This window comes from Topomyia yanbarensis, chromosome 3 (assembly GCF_030247195.1).
Source record: "Topomyia yanbarensis strain Yona2022 chromosome 3, ASM3024719v1, whole genome shotgun sequence".
Lineage (NCBI taxonomy): Eukaryota > Metazoa > Arthropoda > Insecta > Diptera > Culicidae > Topomyia > Topomyia yanbarensis.
In genome coordinates, this window is record NC_080672.1 from 295,420,957 (window position 1) to 295,443,707 (window position 22,751).

At 41.8% G+C, this 22,751-nt stretch overlaps 1 protein-coding gene across 17 annotated transcripts in view; it reads right to left on the bottom strand.

Annotated features, from left to right (window-relative positions):
* LOC131690825 (uncharacterized) overlaps positions 1 to 22,751 on the bottom strand; it is a 396,059-nt gene that overhangs the window by 159,935 nt on the left and 213,373 nt on the right. Inside the window, exon 1 of one of the 17 annotated variants that reach the window (XM_058976883.1) lies at positions 6,123 to 6,556. The exons of the other annotated variants lie outside the window; for them this stretch is intronic. The gene's annotated coding sequence lies outside the window, so the exon portion shown is untranslated. Of the gene's footprint in view, positions 1 to 6,122; positions 6,557 to 22,751 lie in introns of those variants that run through there. 17 annotated transcript variants of the gene reach the window in all.

The window sequence follows — 22,751 nt, forward strand, 5'->3', positions numbered from 1 at the left end:
GCTAACACGGTTGCCATTGATTTCCGGCCTTGCTGCATAAGTATTGGTGATGTGGAACATTTGCTGAAGGTGAAAATGCAGCTTCGATTTTCAGAAGTCAGCTTCATCCAGTACGAGCACGTCAGGCACGCGGTGCTGATAACTTTTAACAAATTCGCCCAGGCAATAAGATTCATTTCGCAAAACAACATGAAACACGTGTTGGATTGTTACACCGCTAAAATCAATATCCCTGTATATATGGATAACGGAAACGTGAAAGTCAAATTACATGATTTGGCACCACGTACTTGCAAAGTGGCAATTAAAAGATTCATTTCGTATTTCGGAGAAGTGGAATCCATTATAGAGGACACGTGGAGGAACTACTTTCCAGGTATTGCAAATGGTGTTTTTGTGGTGAGAATGTGGGTAGACCAACCCATTTCCTCCTACCTTACCCTGCAGTACAAAACAGAAGGGGGTGATACCATTATACAGCGAACTCTATGTAAATATCAAGGACAAACTAGCACGTGCCAGTTCTGTGAACAAACGACACATTACGGACAACCCTGCCCAGAAACCGCTAAGAAAAGCTCATCTACAAAATGAAACGCCAGTCTCCAATATTCCAATGAGCCACAAACAGTTGCCAAATTTGTGGCTGCTGTTCAAGCAATAATGACAACTGCGAAAGCCAATACCATCAATTACGCAGGGTTCACGCTCGTGACCCGAAAGGGAATGAAGTTAGGAACAACATCTGATCGCGAACATCAAGGCAGTACCCCGATGATGATCCGGACATGTGCGACGACGACAGAAATATGGATGACCCCCATGATACAGTTGACGTGGATGCAAATATTTCCCCGAAAGCGCAATGGCAAGTTGCTCGTACGGGATCGGATAGATTAATATTGTATTAATTGTTTATTATTTTTTACATCATGTAAATGTATAAAAGACCCACGACTCCGTGAAGCTAACACCTTGAGCCGTGCCAAATAAACGAATTAAATATAAAATACTAACATGGCCTCTCTGCTTGTATAGATAACCATCACAAGAGGCGACTATGTACAACGAATGGAGATAGCGGCCCGGGGTTGGGACCAAACAAATTGGCGAAAGATCAAGAAACCCGCTCGTCTGGATTACATGCTGCGAATCCGTTTAGTAAGGTCACCACCGCTAGCAGCAACTGAAGTTATTCAGCAAAAGCAGGAGGAGGAGAAGCAGCAGTAACAACAGTAGTCAGAGCAGAGCGGGTGAACAATACCACACAGAAGCCGAAAGTAGTGACAGCGAAGTGCTTGGTGGAAGAGCTTCACAAGTTTGTAGACGCGAGAAACAATGTCCATGAGTACATTAAGAAGATGGTTTTCAGAATCCTGGCCAGGAAGGCCAGGCGGGCCCAAGAGCCAGACGTGCGAGGTTGCTCTTACTGCCGCCACTGAACTAGAAGAAAGCTAGAGTATCGTTGTAGGTTGAAAGGAAAAACACGGGTAACAGCAAAAGCAGAAGGAAGAGAGAAAAGAGCAGCAAAAGAAGAAGGAAAACCTCCGGCTCGTCAGAAGGCGCCAAAGAGAGAAACCGTGCTCGTAAAATCCATTGACGCGACGATTTATGCAGTGCTCCTCAAGAAGATCAGAGAGGACCGGAGCTGAGGGATTTGGGGGGAAACGTGTTAAGAACCAGGCGTACCCATCCGTGAAGGCGTAAATCCGGAGGCGAGCTAAGAGGTGCACTGAAGCAGCAGTGCAACCTGAGAGAGGTGCACATGATGATCTGGTTAAAGAAGGGGTACGGAGAAACTCAGACAGCGATGATTCGTTTAACGGTAACCGCTTCTGACAAGGCGCTGGAGGAAGGCGAAGTTACGGTTGCACGGTCGAAATGCCTATTGAGAGCCGCCCCTCGAGTGAATAATTAGCTAGATTCATCACCGGGGACTAGACTGAGTAGACCGCGACGAGACACCACCAGTCGCGGGTCGTCGCGGAACCAGCGAACTGTACGCTCTGCTCCGCCAGAATCACCGAACTGACCTCGACACCTGGTTAGTTGGCTCAGTTGCGATAAAACTTCTCTCGCCGGGGAATAGGCTAGGTCCATCGTCGGGGACTAGACCGTGTAGTTCGCGAACAAGTCGGGAGCTCAACGAGTAAGTGGTGCTGAATGGTACGATAAGGGAGTGGCGGTGCTGAATGGCATAGGAAACCGAGTCGTGGTGTTGAATGGCACAAGGGAGCCGAAGGGCTTGTCTTCGTAGGGGAAGAGCACTAAATCCAGACCCACATCTAGCTTTCCGACTGTCATGTAGAAACTGTGCCGATGGTCAAGAACTGTTGGTGTATCGAGGAGTTGTGCTGTAACCCTACTGAAGCAAGTAACTACTAAGTAGTTGGATTAGAGTGTGTGCTATGCACATAAAAAACCTCTCCCCAATGTGATGCCGTAAGGTAGTGCTGGGGAGGCATCCAGTTCTGGGCAAGAGCAGTGGTTTTAGTGGCTCGGGTGACAGCCCAAACCAGTTCCCTGAGACGTTGGGTTTTGTACTTTTTTTTGTTTCCTCAGGGCTTCCTTGAAAGTTTTTCTGCTCTCTAAAAAAGGACATTCGGACATTGTCCCGATTTTCCGAGCTCAGTCGACTGGTACATGAGACTCAAACTCTCGTAGAAAGTTCTCAAAATTTGAGCGAAGCCTACGCATTTATTTTGCATTAAATGTAAATTGGCCTTAGAATGGTGAAATACTTTTGTTTCAGCGCAACGAAAACTCGAATCGAATGCCCCTAATTATCGCACTACCATTTGACCCAATGCACAGTGGCCCAGAATGCAATTTAAGCAGGAATTTTGAGATTTTACTAAAACAAAACCACTTAGCCTTATGATGTTTTTCGGAAAAGTTTTCGTAGTTTGTTATTTTGTTGAAATAGCAGTTAGGGTGGTTCTACGTAATTTTATCATGGTCAAAATTTGTCTTTCTAATAATTCTAGATAGAGCCATATCACATTCAGTAAAGTTGTAGAACGACAAGCTTTGGAAAATGATGTAGCGTGTATTCTTGTTTCATCGCGCACGGACCGTGAATCTGATGCTTAATTTTTAGTTTATGGTACAAGATGGTAGTCCGTTTTCCCATATCACTTGAGTTCCAGGTCATGGAACGTGTTGTTTAGCGAATATGAGCGTCACTTTTTTTATTGGTTCAACTGAAGGCATTAGTCCAAAGTGCTAGGACCGAGGAAAGACTTGCGGACGTGACCGTTTCATGATCGCGCGAGTTTGAGACCGCGTTTGGAAGTTTAAAGATGCTACGTTTACTTAACTACCGGGGTGTTTTCATGTAGGCGAAATCGCGGGCGCTTTTGTGTTATCGCGAAGGCCACGAGCGTTTGTACCTATATGAGTATAGATAGCGTATGGTAGAGATATACTAATAAATGCCGAGTAAAGAAAAAAAGATACAAAAAGCTTGATTAGAAGTGTATTAATTGACCAATACTATTTTGGTATACATAAATAATGGAAAAGCAAACTAATAAGTGTACAAAAGAAACAGACTAGTGAAGTAGAATAAAAAACACATGTAACATGCAATCGAACTCGTCTAAATGCAGCAAATGTCGTATATTTATCATTAACGACAATTGCATGCAGTTAGACTTTCATCATGCTATGTTGGCCGGGAATGGATGACTCACGTGCGTCGGTAAATTATTTGTACCCTAATTTATCCAATCCGACTTTCCCGAATGAATATAACTAAATGCACAAATTGATCACCAGAAGTATTTACCACTATTCTATCATATACACTGTCACAAATACTCAGACGAACAATATATAGATAGACATACGCCTTTTTTCAATGGAGAATGCAATTTACGCACTAACCTAGCACACGTGCATTAAATAGTAGATGCCAAGCTACACATACGCCTTTTTTACCATGAAGAATACATTTACGTACTAGCCCAGTACACGTGCTATTAGTAGATGCCAAGCTACCACACGGGGTGTACTGGGGGTGTGTCGGGCTCGAATGGTGACGCTGCCATTAATACCGACTAAACTCCATTGGGCTCCGCCATCGTTCCCCTCAGGGACTACCTATCGGTATTACTTCTGGGGCATACACATACACCTAGCACATAACAATTGTACACTAGTACGAAAAACTACGATTATTACAAAGCGACAACTAATAGGATTCTACTTATTCTACTTTATTAAATTAATTTAATTATTAAATGAATTTAATTAGTATATGCACGACCGATAAATGGACACACAATGACTCCCACTGTGAGCCCCGTCTACGAATACCGCCATCAAATTGTAGAATAATATTTGCAAACACGGCACACAGAAAAAGTCAATCCACGTCGACCTGCCAGTCGGCCACGCCACCGCTCACAGACCACTGGATGAGTGTTGGCATGGTCAGATGCAGAGTATGAAGAAACATAGAACATAAAAAGGCGCATAAGCCCTCTCGGTCTCCTCAATGCACCACTATCGAGGCGTAATGCAATAATCATCTTAAAGCAATTGTCTGTCAGAGGTTCTGTAGCACTGATGCACGCAATATGCTTGATGATGTTTGCAATACCGTCAAACCCCCCAACCTTGGGGAAGGAAACTCATGATACGAGCTATAATTGAGCAAAAAATGGCGATCACGATATTTTTGAAAATTTCACAAAATTGATACCAAAAAATTTATTTTGGATATTATAAGTATTTATATCATTTGAATAATAAAAGCTAGTTTTGATGTCTTAAAAGAAAATGTTCGTCTTCAGAAGCTGTGAAAAACATCTAAATAATATGGTCGGTGTTAAGTCAGACCGAACTAAGTCGCAAAACATCAAAAAATGAGATAATGGTAATACTTGATAACGAATTTCTTTAGCTACATTCGACTTTTGCCAGATTGAAATATGTAACAATAAGTAAGAATTATGGCGAAAATTAATTTCTAATTATAATGTAAAGGGTGCTGCGATTCAAACTTTAAACTCGTTTTTCTCGAAATCAATAAATTGTCACTTAGTCCGGTCTGACCTAACACCGACCATATGTTAGAAAAAAATGAAAATTGCAAAAATTAAAATTGGTTCTTTATTAATTGTCCCTTTGTAGCATGTTTAAATTACTTTCACGATGGATAATACAAAAGATATAATTTCGTTTTAATGATAAAATTTTGAACCGCACAAGATTTTAAATAGTATGTAGGGTGGTTCCGAATTTATTAAAATCCGAAAATTAACTTTTTAATGGTTCGAGATAGAGTTTTGCAGTCTTCCAGAAAATTGAAGAAAATCAAATTTTAAAAAACTTTGTCGAAGACACTGGAACTCTATTTCTTGTACTTTTAAGTTAAAATTAGGGTTTAGGGTCGGCTGCCAGCTACTGGAGAGATGAAATCAAAATGTTTATCGCAACTAAAGTAGGTATTGTGCCATTCTGTACAAAATTGTGTATTAACCCTAGGAAGATTCACGAAAAAGACCAGAATGTTAAAAAACGTACCGCATTTCTACTGATTTCAGTTATTGTTCCGTCCACAATCATGTCAAAGCGGCAATTTAAAAAAAAATACGAAAAGCCCATCAAAATGGTGTAAAAATAGTCGGGGAACCTCCATTAGTTTAATCCTTCTTTAATGGCGTAAGAAGAAAATCACTGTAGTTGACCCCTTCTTTCAATTCATTTATATGATACATGTTGATGTGTAAACTTTGCAGAGCCAGCAAATCTTTCCTATTTATAGTGAATAAAAAACTTTTTAGAACTCATCAGTTTTCTTGCGCTATTGTCTAACTGGCAGTAAGTTAAATTTCGTTACTGATGAGTGGAACACGAAACATTCTAATTCATCATTACCAATCTAAAACTGACTAAACAGGACATTCCTCTTAAAATATTATAATATATCTTTAGCTCACTTAACAGGCTTTCTAGCCAAATGTTTCGTTTAGTTTTAAGTTAATCATTAAATGACTTTTTTGGTCTTTGAATTTAAATATTGGTTTCAGGATTATTTAAAATCATCGAACAATAAATAATTTAAAAGTAAAAACTGAGCCCTATCTCAAGTCAGCGCTAGCTGCAGTACTTACTTTGTCATACATAATAGTACCTATCACTTCGCCCGTCTTATCAGTTGTTTAGCAAACAGCAACACTTAAAACTCGCGCACGAAAAGATAAGCGGCCCGTTTTCTTCCCAAAACAAAAGTCCAAGACAAAACCTATTTCCGACCGTGAACTTCAACCACTGGCACTGCACTGACTTCACCGCGGGACTGGAATGATAAATGCACATTGCTGCTCGGCGATTTGCTTCCTCGTCTTGCGCCATCCAGCCATCCAGCCAGCCAGCGTTAGTTCTGTTAGGTGATACCCTGGCTGGCTGGTAAACACCTTCCATCTACTTAGCAAGCAGGAATAATGCCACCAACACTTGAACGCGTTTCACATTCAGCTGTTATCATTCGCCGACGTTCTTTGATGGCTGATGGAGGCGGACTGGGAATCGAATTTCGATGGCTGACGCATCGGATCTCACGTGTTCTTGTTTGGTGTTGTGTGGTAAATACATAACGTATTTATTATCACCTAGTTGTGGTGAAGAATTTCGCACGTTTTACAGCATTTGCTACCAAGTCAGCGCACCAAGGTTTATCGCCGCATTGCATTCGATGCGGTCAAGCTCGATTCGACGGTGTTCAACATAGGCAACCGGAATGTACGTAAAACTAGGGACTATCAGCATTTTCCGCGGTGACTTCGGATGTCGGGTTACTGCGGTGGTTGCAGTTTAATGTGGGCTGCAGTAAATAACATGTTTCAATGTATTAGTTTATTTTCAACCAGAAATCTCATTTGTTTACACAAGGCGTAAACATTTTTTTTTCGAGAATTGCGAAACTAGAGCTAGAACGAACGAATGGCCAGTGGCGGCGCTAGGCTTTTTGCTGGGGCTAAAAGTTAAATTTGCCGCCCCTTACATATTTTTGACTGACCAAACTATCTCATCAATAGTTTTCTGCGGTGGTGCATATATTGCACCTAAAAACGATTTATTTTTTTTATTAAACTTTCAATAATGAAATGAATACGCTTTTTTTATCCATTTGGAATCAACAGAATAAAACGTATTCAAACTTGACCAAGTAGCTTTGCGGCAGCGTTGCGTATTAATCACGGTGAGCATAGTGAGGTTACAACTCTGTTCACAAGGTCGCACTTAAGCGTTATGTGTCCGACAGGGAACTCCTTATTATTCATGAAATTCCAGTACTCTTTCCCAAACTGGTAATTGCAACTTAGTGACATCATTGAGGAAAAAAACTAATGATACAGTGATCGGGGGTTTGAGGAAGGGCTTTTGGACTTATTTAACCCGTCACAGCCCGGCAGGGTACCCGAGTACCCCCAAAACCGAAATACTCGTAGCTATGGCATTTTTTCTCCAATATAGACACATTTAGATGTTTTGAATTCCAGAACTCAACCACTTTTAGAATCTGTAAAAATGCATCTGGTTCACGGTTATTCGGATTTCTGGAGGTAAGTTCCAATACTGGGATATAAAATGTATAATAATATAATTGACCCCGCAACGCTTTTTCCGGAGCAGGTACCCGCAAGGCCGTGAGTGACCGTTCCGACGTCAAATCGTCATATGATCCCACAACGACAAGAACCATCCGAAATAATGTCTAGGTTACAAATTGTTTCTCAGTACTGGAATATCCTTCTGGAAATCCGGATTAGCGGGATTAACCAGATATATTCGTCGTTTCACTGATTCTAAAAGTGGATGATTTCCTGAACTCAAAACATCCAAAGGTGTCCTAAATCGATTAAAAATTGACATAGCTACAAACTTTTGAATTTGCGGGTACCCGTGTCGGCTTATTTTCTTTTTGTTGGACACACAACGGGTAATCTGTGGGCTATCGTCACCTTCAGTAGCGAAACGAAAAGCCTCCGACCAGATAGGAGTTTTATGCAGGTGTAACAAGCCGACCGGAAACATTGCTTTGCTTACGGATCGGATCAATTAAGTCATGCTACAAAAAAAGTGCTATTGGAAATTTGGAACTGTTAGTCGCTTGAATTCCAGGGGATCGACCGAATTTTGCACAACGGGCTGTAAACTCGTAACTTCGGGGTCGTAGCATTGCAGAAACTTTGCTCGGTAGGATAGAAGGTGTGAAAAAGCGAGCATCGAGCAGCCACATTCTACCAGAGCGGCGGCACAACAAACAAGTTGGGTTTTATAGTGCTAGACAAGATCCGCCCACGCTTGCTCAAGTAACTGCAAGAGAATGTGTGTATTGACAAGCAAAAGCCCGTTTCTTCACCTACCGTATCTTCAACGTTCACTGACCACACAAAGCGAGACCAGCGAACGACAAAGATGCATTTTAGGCAGATCTGGAGCGTTTCTATGACAGCTGCTCACGATAGGATGTTAAGCTGATTTACGGCGACATAAATGCCCAGATAGGTCAGCAGGTGCAAACCGGTGAACGAACCGGACAGTCAGCACTCCGTTACGAACGACAACGGCCAACGATGCGTGATCTTCACAACTACATAAATGTTAGTACAACACTCGTGAGCATGGACGCCGCGAGGTTCAACATCTGGCAGCTAAGATGGTGCTGCGGAAATACGTGCAGAAGCTGGAGACGGTACTACCAACGGAAGAATAGGTCGGTGTGACTACTCTTGATGGCTGGAACAACTTATCAAGCACTACTGAGATAAAGAGAAGAATACGGCAAAGGCGAGAATGATGCAGCACCATATGAGGGTGAGCGAGAAACGATACAAACAAGCACGGATCAGAAAAAACGGTCAGTATTCGGACGAAAAAAAGGAAGATCCAGATAATGGGGCGATACAGCTATACGACGATAATAAGACCAGGAAGTTTTACGAAATGGCGAATCGTTCTCGCGGAGGCTATGTGTCACGGGAGATATATTTGAAATGATCGATAGGTGGAAACAGTATTATGACAAACATCTAAATGGCGAATCAGTAGACGCTGATAGTGGTGCGCTAATCAGCCCGTGGACGCGCGCAGCTTACGACAGATTCCCAGCACCGAATCTAAATAAGTATCAGAAGGAAATCATATGGTTGAAGAATAATAAAGATTAACTGCCGTGTGACAGAGAAGGTAATTGGGTTGACAACTCCTCTGGGTGATTTAGAAGACTTAAGAGGAAGAGATTTTACCGGAGGAACCAACATGGTGACCGCCGATGAGCCCACCAGCAAAGAAATTCAGAGATGTATTCTGGCAGGTACTTTAGGTTCGAGTTTTCAGTCGAACAATGAACCCTGCCAAGGGCGCCAAGCTTAGAGGGACGCTGAAATCTGCTGGATAAAATAAGTAAGAATAAATATAAAAATAAGTAGGATAAATGCACTATGCACGCTAAGTTACTGTTCGTGAGTCGAATTGGAAATGGGACACTAAACTGAAATTCCACCAACAGTGTCAAAAGAGTACGCAACGGCCCTATCTGAATGGGACTAGATTCATTCACAATAAATAGCATTGAAATCAAATCTAAAGTTGATAGAGGATTAAATAACGAACTGCAATGACTTCCAATTGAAAATGGCGAAAATTGCTGCAAACGCTAGTTTTCATAGTTGCATAGCAACAAAAAAGGGACAAATATTTGATCATGGGCAGTAAAGCAAGCCACCTCATTAAAATTGTAGCAAATACCATGAAGAAAGTTAGATCGTTTATCAGCGAGAAGGTAATCCACTTTTTGGTGTTTCTTGAAACGATGGAGGCTGCTTGCTTCGGCTTTGTGTCAGCGCTTCCTGGAGCTGTTATATTTGGTCATTTAAAACAAATGTTTTTACCTTAACAAATAAATCGTCCAAAATTTTCCCTTTGGGGATTTGCATAATTTCAGGCGTTTGGGTCTTCAAACCACAAGACAGTTTCGGTTCATATTCTTCGTCGGCAAACAGAACTTCTGTGCTTACTATCGAGACATCACTCGGTATAAGCCAGTTGTTTAGTGTTCACACAAGACGTGTGACTTTTTGGATTTTAGTGTCTAACTAGTGCTAATTTGGGTACTAGCTTAGATACATCGTCTAACTAGACACCCAGTTGGTGCTAGTTACTGACGAGGAGAATCCGAAACACTAAAACAAAAAACCGTACTTTATGTAAGGTATGTGCCCTTATGCACAAAAAAAATTTGGCATCGTCCAAAATTTTCCCTTTGGGGATTTGCATAATTTCAGGCGTTTGGGTCTTCAAACCACAAGACAGTTTCGGTTCATATTCTTCGTCGGCAAACAGAACTTCTGTGCTTACTATCGAGACATCACTCGGTATAAGCCAGTTGTTTAGTGTTCACACAAGACGTGTGACTTTTTGGATTTTAGTGTCTAACTAGTGCTAATTTGGGTACTAGCTTAGATACATCGTCTAACTAGACACCCAGTTGGTGCTAGTTACTGACGAGGAGAATCCGAAACACTAAAACAAAAAACCGTACTTTATGTAAGGTATGTGCCCTTATGCACAAAAAAAATTTGGCATCGTCCAAAATTTTCCCTTTGGGGATTTGCATAAATAAATCTCGTTCGACTACAGTTTTTAGGAGCAATAACAGATGTCTCACGATGGGGATCGTCAGAGTCATACTCTTCCCGAGCCAAGAGAGCATAACGGTTTGTCGTGGTGAAACGTGGCTTTCTTTAGTATTTCTGTAAAAAAAGTGCTTGTAGCGGCTTTGATTGGATTTTGATTCTCTGCGTACTTGCCACTCGCGGTTTTATTACTACAATGGCCTATTTTCCTGTTTTTAGCGCGAAACATGACGCGCGGTACGGTACCTTGTGAAGAACAAATCCAACACAGCAATACTGCTAAAGGTTACAGTTTGAAGGGACATACAATTTTGTCCCGTCCTTTTGCTATTCACAATCTTCTCTCACTGGAGAAAACGGTCCTTGAAACAACCAACCGCTTCACCCCACGCATCACCTAATCGAGACGGTAACAGCACTGTCGATCTCAACTATGTAAGCAGACATTTAGATGCTGTCAGTCCCTCATAATGTCTCCTGAAAAAAATGCTCCTGCACTCGGCATCAAGCACCTAACCCCGAAAAACAAATCTGCAGTGAAGTTATTTTTACATGTCTTCAAACTTTAGTGATCTGTTGGTACTCTATATTGAAGGTCTCAATTTTCCGTGTCACTTTCCAAGGATATTCTAAAAAATAGTTTTCGTGCTTTTTTCGTGTTTTTTATAAAAGTCATATTTCGATATCTTGATTTACTTTATAAGCTAAGTGCAGATAAGTCATAAAGTAATTCACGATAAGTGTGTGATTTTCAATTACACACTCAATTATTGTTCGAAAATCGAACAAAATAGGAAAGTCAAAGTGGTGTTCAGGGTACAAAACCATTTTATTTATTTTTTAACCAAGGGCATCAGAAGATCACGTTGTGGCTCTGGGACTATACTATCCAACGTTCAAAAGGCTCGGACGACGAAATAACGGAAAAAGAGGCTGTGGTGAGTTGGGCAGGTCGTTAAAGTCGCGGACGACAACCCGGTAAAAATGGTTCCCGAAACTAATCCGACTAGCACAAGTAGCCACAACGAGCAAGGTAGGTTGACCACGATGGAGGGAACCTGAGGAGTCCACGTGCTCTGCAAAGCTGGAAACAAACGGCTATTAACGGAGTGAGCTAGAGACGACATATTGATACAGCAAAGGGCATGGTGGTATTAAACTGATTGGTACGGTAGGTAACAAGAGAGTTAAAGGGGTTAGTGTCAAAAACCAATTGCAATTGTAAGTGTTGGAAATTCCTAACAGTTTGGAAACGGTATTGAAATTAAATAAAACGCAGTACAGCGTGTGGGATATATTTGCCACAATTAGACAGCGTTAATATAAACATAAGAAAAAAAATTACCATCAAATTCACTTCCAATTACAGCAGTAAGAATCCAATTTTTCTGGTTCCTTTTTTGTGAGACATAAACTGCACTTTCACCTTTATTCTTCCTTTTGTTAACTTATAGTTTTTTTCCTCAAAAATAGTTAAGTTATTAATAAAGGATTTTTTAAAAACAATTTTCACTTGCATTTGCTAAGATCGGTTCAGGTTCAGATATATATTGTTTTGTTCCGTAAGATCCGTCGTACTTTTGATCATTAACACTTTTAATGATTTACAGTCGCCAAAACAATATGAATTTAAACGTTTTACATGAACTCACTAATAAATAATTATGTTGAGCAGCATTTGCCCCCCCCCCCCACCACCCAATTTTGCCGCTAGGGGCGGCTGCCCCCTTGCCCCCCCCCCTTAGCTCCGCCACTGCGAATGGCAGTCCAATGTTTGTACCGTTGACAGTACGCCTCGATACTGAAAAATGAAAAGCTTAAACAGGAAATAAAAAAAAATATTTGTGATTGCATATTGCAACATGATCCACGGTGTAGACATATTACTCGTATGAGTAATGGAGTCCGGACAAATCACCACTTCGATAATAGAAACTCACATTATCAAATGAAAAGTTCAATTCTCCAGATAAATAAATTCGCCAGAAAAAAGAAACCCTTACAGAAGGTGTTTGTAATTTCATTACCGAGCAGTAATGTCACTTTTCACACAATTCCAGTGATATCATTACTTAGTAATGACATGTTCATTGATCGTGCAAGGGTCCCTTAGATACAGGAAGTACAAGAACGTTTCGTTCCAAACAGTTTATGCATGTGAGGAATCACTGAGGATTTATTTCGGAACGTATTAGGTAGCGTGAACTCGCGACCGCAACTCTCCTTTTCACCTCGTACCTAACGTTATTATCATATGTCACTAGATTTCCAAGATATATATATTCATCTTATTCATCTTTGTCTCATTTGAATTGCTTATTCGTCTATGCCGGAAAGCCAAGTCCATTTCATTTCACTAAACACCACACCGCAGTATTCATTTCCGGGAACGATCGAGCATTTGGGATTGATTAATCCATGATATTTATTATGTCTAATCCTTCAAATATTGTGCCATTAAATGTTCAATTTGTTCGTCGAGCTTTTAAAAATATTCCGCTGCACATACGCAGCTGTGAATCTATCAGTTGTATGGTTCGCTCTCGCTGGGAACCGGTCACGCTGCGCAAATCATAAACAGCACCACCCAATTCAGACATCGATCACGTCGGAGAGTGTTGACTATTTATAAGGCCAATCAATTTATGAGTACGTTTATCATTTGGATGTCTCCAAGTACACTCACAGGTCGTTATGTGAATGATTTTTTTTTCGTGATAACTAGACAAGAAACATTCCGAAATCATTTCGAACGGCTCAGGTTCGTTCCGCCAGGAACGTCACCAGAACTAGAAAAATCGCGAACGTGGACTAAAACTCAGTCTCGTTAGGTTCAAGTACAAATTAGAAAACCGTTACAAAGGGTATGATTTACAAGCATTAAAAATCGATGAGATCTTAACACATGAAGTCAAACCTGTATTTCAAAGCAACACGTGATCCCTAAACATCAGGAAAAGTATACAGTCCGATCGAGGGGTATAGGTCTATCTGCATCTGATGATTAATGACGAGCACCCTTCATCACCCCTCAATTAGGGTGTCATATAGCGTTTGCCGGCGAACGGTAAAATTTGCATTTTTATAGGAACTAGACGCCTGACTATTCCTTATTTTAGCCACGACCACACGCGAGAAAAGTGGGCGTAGAATCGGATCGTCGAATGACCGTTAAAAGGTTATCTGTTCCATCAGCAGAAGGAAAGTTACAGAAACAAATTGATTCTCCTTAAGTACGATTCGAGTAACTTGCCTTAACTAGAGGGAGTGATCAGTTATTAAAATACGTACCGCTGCTGGCAAGTATGCTAATCTTAATGAGAATGAACTTGGTGATCCTGTTACGCAATGCATCAAACGTGACGATAGAATTAGACTACGATTGTTCCATGATTCATTACAATGCACTATGGTCCCATGCAGTTTTATGATATCTCCGGAGAATGTTATAAATAGTTCGTTACCGATTTTTTTGTATTAGTGAATTTAGGGTGGTGCTTGTGGTTAGGGTTTTCAAAATATCAACTTTTAGATGTGTCAAATTCAGCTAAGAAATGTTCTGCAAATCGATTGAAGCAACTTTGCTGAATCAACTGGATTGCTATTTCTAGTGGTCAGTGTGTCAGGATTTATGAAAGATTTAGGGTAGGGTAGCTCTTGCAAAAGTAGTTTTAATATATTGTCTTTTCAACTTTTATCAGTGCATATTTTTGCAAAAGCGACCAAGTTCCTACATTTTTATATTTGACAGTTACAAGTGATTTTCAGAACAAGAATGGTTTTCTTCAAATCTGAATATCTTCAAGGATTGCAAATAGATTTTCAATCTGTTTGTCCCATTTGAAAAATTGTAGTTTTATTAGTTTTTTCTCATGAAAAAAACTACTAGTGTTTTTTTCTTTTAAACATTTCAATTAGGAATGATAACTTGATTACTTCAATAAAAATATGCGTTATGCAAATACATGGTGTTTTTGATAAATCGCCAACACTGTCAATTTGCTTGTTTCGAAACTGCTTATTTAGTTTGGTCTTGACTCATACTGTTTGCAAAATTTAAATAGTTCACATTTAAGGTGATTTTTTTTTCAAATGCTATCCATGTTGTTTATAATTTGACGAATTTCGCGCTAAATCATATTCAGAGTTGGCAGCACCCTCTCAGATTTTTATGAAACTTTCTATACATGAAGACTTTGTCACAAAAAGCCACTTGGTATACTTTGTTTTTCCAAAAATGATCTGTCTTTAAAAAAGGGTCAAACTTTTTTTACCGATTTTTTTCAAGGGACTATAGTCTATAAATGACAAATCCTACAAAAAATGTTCTAGGAGTGATTTTCACAAAATTGGTTAAATTTTTGAATAAAAATATTGAAAAAATTCTTCATCGACTCCTGCACAGAAAAAATCGATTTAAAAAATTTAAGGTTGATTTACAAAAAAAACTCCATCTTTGATTTGGATGAAATTTTGTTCCAAGATAGGTAATTATGTTCCCTACCTACCGCCAAAAAATCAAGTTGGGCACTTTTAAGCAAAAAAGTTATTTGAAAAACACTTTTCCTTGTCCAAACAGAATTTTTTTCAGTGTATTTTTATCGAAAACTAAACCAATGAAAGTCATAATCATCTCAGAATCCAATTTCGATAGTTACCTGATACATGCAAAAAGTATCTGTAACGGATTTGGTATATATTCATAACAAACTTGAATGAGGGCAAAGATAAGCCATTTGACATCATCGATATATGCGAAATTTAACTAAATACCACTTGGCCGTGTACGAAGAAGTATCTTGTCTATCTACCCGCCCATGAAATAGAGATTGATGGTGTAGTCTCCAACAGGGGCCTTAATTACGAAGTATGCGGTTCGCTCTTTCAAGAACCCTTTGCTTCGGCCAGTAAAAATTCTGGTTCGCAAGCAATTGCGCTCAGGAAAAATCCAGGAGTATATGAAAACAACTTATTTTCCATCAGCCTCATTTCAAACCTTTGGCCGAATCTGCTCTTCCAAAGTTTGATCGTTTGGACGGGGCAAGTCTACCTGTTCGCTTTTTTGTGCCGCGGGGCATGAATTGCTGTCGTTGCAAACAATTTGGCCTACAGCGATTTATTGTAGAAACCAGGCATGCTGTGGAAAATGCGGAGAGAATCATGAATAGTTACAATACTGTGGAGAGACTCCGCATGATCTCTCGACATATCCCGCATATAAATTATGTGGGGACAAAATGAAACATTCTTTTAAGGAACGCTCCGTTAAGGAATGCAAAAGAGCGCTACGCCACCGACAACGAATAGTTTCTGCGTTTCCTTGTACACTAAACAGGGAGAGTCTGACCATCCTATTGAGGGAACATCTTCTAATGTGCCTATAAATTTCCGAAAGAGGCAAATCAGTTTTCCATCAGCCTGAGAGTTCCCTTGAAAATTTACACTACCACTACATTTACACTACCATTAGTCGGTCAGACGAAACGAGTACCCGACGCGAACAACCGTAAACAGTCTCCTACTTCGTGGTGGGCAGAGATTGCTTATAATTGTACGCGAAAGGGACTTTCGAACGTTCGATCGACCGAATTTTTCCCAATATACAAACTTGATGAAAGCTGAAAAAACGCGAATATTGGCACCGTTCCGTCGACGGATTAACGGACGGATCATCAGAGAAACGATGTTTCGTCTGGTGGCTAGAGCCTACGTTGTGTATTCGATTCATCCCGTGATTGGAATACCCGGAACGTTCGTCATATTATGGCAGCTATGCATCGCTATTATGCTAATTATTATGACAGTAGTGGTAAGTGCAATCATAAAAGAGGCTGTGCCGCCAACATTCTCCCCACCAAACTGATGGTTTTATATTTACCTATCAACGACCATGCCCACATCGTTACAGTTACAGGAGGCTATCTGTTTGATGGAGCATGGAAAGCACTCTTTGTATTTCCCGGAGAAAACATGGGAATTTTTGAGTACTTTATCTGAAAAATCATGGCAGATTACCTTAGTTTGAGTTTTTTCGCAGTGCTCCATTTCGGGTAATGAAAAAGCGGACAATTGGATTTGGATGATAATGAGAAGATGGACATTTAGGCATTAGAAGATGATATTTATGAAATATCACGTAGCTTCAACGAGTTTTTAAATATTTCTTCTCAGAGGACTCTCGAAAATTGACAAATTTCGTGGAGAGATGGAAGCTCAGGAATCTTGAAGGTATCAACAAACCTTGGTCCAAGAGAATGGATGAGGGTCATGACTTCATTCGGGTGATATCTTTAATTTGCCATCAGTGATCTAGGCTTGCGAATCGAAGTAGTTTGAGGTTCAATTTAATAGATGCTTAACCTATGCGGTATTACGATTGTAAATTCCTATGTAACCGCAATAACCAACCTGTAACTCCACTTGAGCTTGAGCTTGTGCGACCACCCGTGGCTGCTACACCCTGATCGATCTGGACTGGCTGAAGTTGCACAGCGAATCAGTAGGTAATTATGCTTGGGAGTAGCGAAACATCTTTCATCTTGATCGAGTGCCAGTAACATCTTGATTGCGGCATACTAGTCATGGTGCACGTCAACGGACAAAACATGGATCACAAATTGGCTGCCTTAGTGGTACTAGGTTCTGATGGACCTTTTCCGATTTAACTCCGGCTCTGAACAATATTCCCCATGAAGAATATATCAACACTAGCATGGATAGATAACCATAGGATTACAAGAGGCGACTACGGACAACCCGGAAAGATAGCGGACCGGAGCTGGGACCAAATAAAATGGAGAACAAAACAGAAACTCATACATACGGCGCGACGAATCCGTTCGGCAGAGGTGGATTGGTGAGGTCATCAGCACCACTAGCAGCTGAAGTTATTCAGCATGTCCCAGAAGGTGGAGAAGCAGTTGCAACAACAGCCAGAGCAGAACGGGGTAAGAAGAACTCCACGGAAGCCGAAAGTAGTGGCCGCGATCTGCGTTGTAGAGGAAGTCCACAAGTTAATGTCAATCTCAGAGTTTGAAAGGCGTTGCTATGAAGGAGTACGAAGCACTGAGTGGAGAACACGCCAGTTCCCATATCTCCAAGAGGGCAAGATCTCCGCCAGGAGCTGAAAGACCAGGCGGGCTCAAGAGGCAGTCGCGCGAGGACCTCTTCACTGCCAAAGAGGAAGACGCCACTTAACAGTAAGAAAGCCGGAGTACCGCTGTGGGTCGGAAGGAGAAACAAAGGAAACAGAAAAAACCTGTTTTAATCCACCTAGCGGTGCAATTGTGCCTTTCTCATTTCTCTAAACTATGGCACGGAGGCTTTTTATGTTCAACATAATTGTGGAAATGTCCATTACATTCTTAGTACACTTTGCACTTATACACAATGGCATGCCAGCCACGAACTTGATGAGCTACGTGTCGACGGTGAAACACTTGAAACAAAAAAATATCATACTCCATTACCATAATCAGCATTAGATCAATGTTATCTGCTTGCAAACTCATTTTGTCATGCGGGGATGGGTATGTGAGGAGGGCGAGTCACATGAACGAACGACTCCCCAGCTTAAATTGGTATGCTTTGTAATATAGTGGTGGTTTAAGGATGATGGGGTTGAAAGGGAGGGCCCCTGTTAAAATCCAGAAACCTTATGCGAGTCGAAAAAAAAAAATTTTTTTTTATTAGGTTGACGTTTTTCAGAGTGATTGCATAACCTTTCTATATGAGAAAGGCAAAAATGTGCAAAATCCAAAAAAGTGAATCTTCGTCAATTTTTTTTCGTGTTTGCATCAAATCTCGACGTTTTATGCACCTTGAATACATTTAGCATCAAAAATAAAAATTCTATTTTTAATTTTTCCTATAGTTTTTATGAGAAATTTCTGTGTGGCCGCACTCTGAAACCCGTAATTCCGGAACCAGAATTCCGATCGATCCAAAATTCAATAGCAGCCGATGGGAAGGTTGCACCTTTCATTTGAGACTAAGTTTGGGCAAATCGGTCCAGCCATCTCTGAGAAAAATGAGTGACATTATTTGACACATACGCACATACATACACACACACACATACACACACACATACACACACATACATACACACATACACACACACATACAGACTTTTTCCGATCTCGACGAACTGAGTCGAATGGGATATGACACTCGGCCCTCCGGGCCGGGATTAGGTTGACGTTTTTCAGAGTGATTGCATAACCTTTCTATATGAGAAAGGCAAAAATGTGCAAAATCCAAAAAAGTGAATCTTCGTCAATTTTTTTTCGTGTTTGCATCAAATCTCGACGTTTTATGCACCTTGAATGCATTTAGCATCAAAAATAAAAATTCTATTTTTAATTTTTCCTATAGTTTTTATGAGAAATTTCTGTGTGGCCGCACTCTGAAACCCGTAATTCCGGAACCAGAATTCCGATCGATCCAAAATTCAATAGCAGCCGATGGGAAGGTTGCACCTTTCATTTGAGACTAAGTTTGGGCAAATCGGTCCAGCCATCTCTGAGAAAAATGAGTGACATTATTTGACACATACGCACATACATACACACACACATACACACACACATACACACACATACATACACACATACACACACACATACAGACTTTTTCCGATCTCGACGAACTGAGTCGAATGGGATATGACACTCGGCCCTCCGGGCCGGGATTAGGTTGACGTTTTTCAGAGTGATTGCATAACCTTTCTATATGAGAAAGGCAAAAATGTGCAAAATCCAAAAAAGTGAATCTTCGTCAATTTTTTTTCGTGTTTGCATCAAATCTCGACGTTTTATGCACCTTGAATACATTTAGCATCAAAAATAAAAATTCTATTTTTAATTTTTCCTATAGTTTTTATGAGAAATTTCTGTGTGGCCGCACTCTGAAACCCGTAATTCCGGAACCAGAATTCCGATCGATCCAAAATTCAATAGCAGCCGATGGGAAGGTTGCACCTTTCATTTGAGACTAAGTTTGGGCAAATCGGTCCAGCCATCTCTGAGAAAAATGAGTGACATTATTTGACACATACGCACATACATACACACACACACACACACACACATACACACACACATACATACACACACACATACAGACTTTTTCCGATCTCGACGAACTGAGTCGAATGGGATATGACACTCGGCCCTCCGGGCCGGGATTAGGTTGACGTTTTTCAGAGTGATTGCATAACCTTTCTATATGAGAAAGGCAAAACGGAAGGAGGAGAAAAAAGGGGGGGAGGGCGCCAGAGGAAGAAGTCGTGCTAGTCAAAGCGAATAACCCGACGATGTATGCAGCGCTCCTCAAGATGGTCAGAGATGTCCCGGAGCTGAGAGATTTGGGTGAAAACGTGGTGCGAGTCAGGCGTACCCAAAAAGGTGAGATGTTCCTCGAGTTGAAGGAGGCTCCCAGCTCGACTATGCAGGCGATTATAACCAAATCATTGGGCGAAGAGGCAGAAATTAAACCCGGAGATAGTGATTGAGTGCAAGGACCTGGCTGATATCACGACGGTGAACGAACTGAGAAGTGCACTGAAGACACAGCACAACCTGGGTGAAGTGCACATGACGATCCGGTCAAAAAAGGGATACGGGGAACTTAGGCAGCGAAGATTCGTTTACCGGTAACCGCTGCCGAGAAGGTGCTGGAAGTAGGTAAAGTTAACGGTTAGATGGTCCAGATGAAAGCCGGCCCACGAGTGAATAAACAAGCGGAGAAATGCTTCGAGTGTCTGGGCTTAGGACGGGTCATCTTGCGATAAACTTCAGGTTAACGGTGGCAGTTTACGACAGAAACAATGTGTGACGATTTGATTGCAGAGTCATATCAAGTTCCACCTGGTAACGGTAACTGAGTGGCGGATAGAATGGGAATTGCTGCGAAACAAGTTATGGACAGATTTCCCATTCAAAAAGTGGTACAACGTTCATACGAAGACTTCATGATCGCCAAAATCAACGACGTCTTCGTGTGCAGCTATTGTGCACCTCCAAGGTGCGCAGTAGAGCAGTTCAGCCTAATACTGGAGCAGTTAACCGAACAGTTCATTGAACTAAAGTCTGTCGTCATTGAAGGTGACTTCAATGACTGGGCTGTGGAGTGGAGCATTAGAGTAATCAGCACAAAAGTGGTTATCCTAAAGGAAGTTCTAGCAAAGTTAGACGTACGATTCCGTTAGCATATTTCGGAGCGACAGGAGTGAGTCTATCATCGACGTCACATGTTTAGTCCTTCATAGAAGGCACACATGGATTGGAGAGTATGCGAAACGTATACGCATAGCGACCAGCAGGCGATTTGCTACCGTATCGGCCAACGAAACCTTGTTGCAGCACGGAGAACCGTCGATCGCAAGTGGAAGACGAAAGTTTTCAACAAAGACCTGTTCGTTGAGGCATTTCGGCCGGACGGGGGGACCGAGAACGTGGATGCGGCTCATCTAACAAGAAGGATTGTGACGGCTTGTAACGCCTCAATGCCACGAAAACTGGAGGCACGCAATAGACGGCATACTGGTGGAACTAAACCCAAAAGGCGGCCTCAGAGAGCAATACCGGATCCAGGTAGAAAGGAGCGAAAGGCAGCGTTTCAGGAAACTAGTTTCTCTTTAAAATGAGAGATCAAAGATTAACACAAGGAACTGTGCCAAGAAGTAGAGGCCAATCGCTGAAGCCAACAGGTTATCTGCCTTCATATAGGCCTATATGTTTGCTAGATGCACTCGGAAAACTCCTGGAAAGAATCATCCGTAACAGGCTGACGAAATGCGCGGAGGGTGAGCGAGGACTGCCTAAGGTGCATTTCAGATTTCGCAAAGCAACAACGAGAGTGGATGCAATTCGGACAGTGCTCGTGAGTACCGAGAAGGCATATAAACAGCGGTGAAGCGATCGATACCGCACTGCGGTGATGATTGATGTGAAGAATGCATCTAACAGCGCCAGCTGGGGAGCCATCACCTCAACGCTACACAGAATGAGGGTCTTCGATTATTTATATTATTTATTTTGGTCCAACTCTTTGGAACGGGGTGTACGATGGGGTCTTAAGACTGTGGCTGCCCAGGAAAGTGAATCCGAGCAACCGAAAATCCCATAATACCCCCATGGTCATGGGGTTTGACATGGGTGTTTGAAATGGGTTCAAACCATGAAAATACCATCACCATGGTCCGGTAGATCCCATAAAAAATACCATATGTTGGTGTATTTATGGGTATTTATGGGTGAGACACTTGAAGAAGTGAAGGTGTCGGTGACAGAAACAATAGACCCGATCGAGAACTGAATGAACGGGGTCAAACTGCAAATAGCTGGGGGGTTAGACCGAGTAGACCGCGTCGAATAGCTAGCAGCGGGTTGTTGGGAATCGCTGGCTGGACTTCAGCAACTACTGGCTGGCCCGTTGAGTAGGTTCACCGCCGGGGACTAAATCGAGACGAAGCGGGCAGCTAAATGGCTCACGGAAACGAATATTGGTATCGGGAGAAATCTACCGTTCGGTTTCGAGAGAATCTCTCTCGCCGGGGAATTCTCCGTCGGAGTTGGCTAGAATCATCATCGGGGACTAAACCGAGTGGTTCGCGAACAAGAATGACTCATCGTGGACGTGGAGCGAAATGGAACGAGAGGGGAACCAAAAGGTTGCGGTGATAAATGGCACCGGAAGGGGAGCAAAAGGACTAAAAAACCCAAGAAGAACCGATATCGGGAGAACTTCCTTCGCCGGGGAACTCTCCGTCGGAGTAACCTAGATTCACCGCCTGGGACTAGACTTAGTAGACCGCGACCACCAGTCGGGGGTCGTAGGGACACCAGCGAACCGGACGTCCGGCTCTACATGAATCGCCAAACTGACCTCGACACCTGGCTGCTTTGCTCGGTTCCGGGAGAACATCTCACGCCGGAAAATTCTCCATCGGACCAGCCTAAGTCCATCGTCGAGGACTACACCGAGTAGGTCGGGAACAAGTCGGGAGCTCAACGAGTAAGTGGTTGTGAATGGTGCGATAAGAGAGTTGCGGTACTAAATAACACAAGGGAGACGAGTCGTCATGCTGGGAGTGGTACT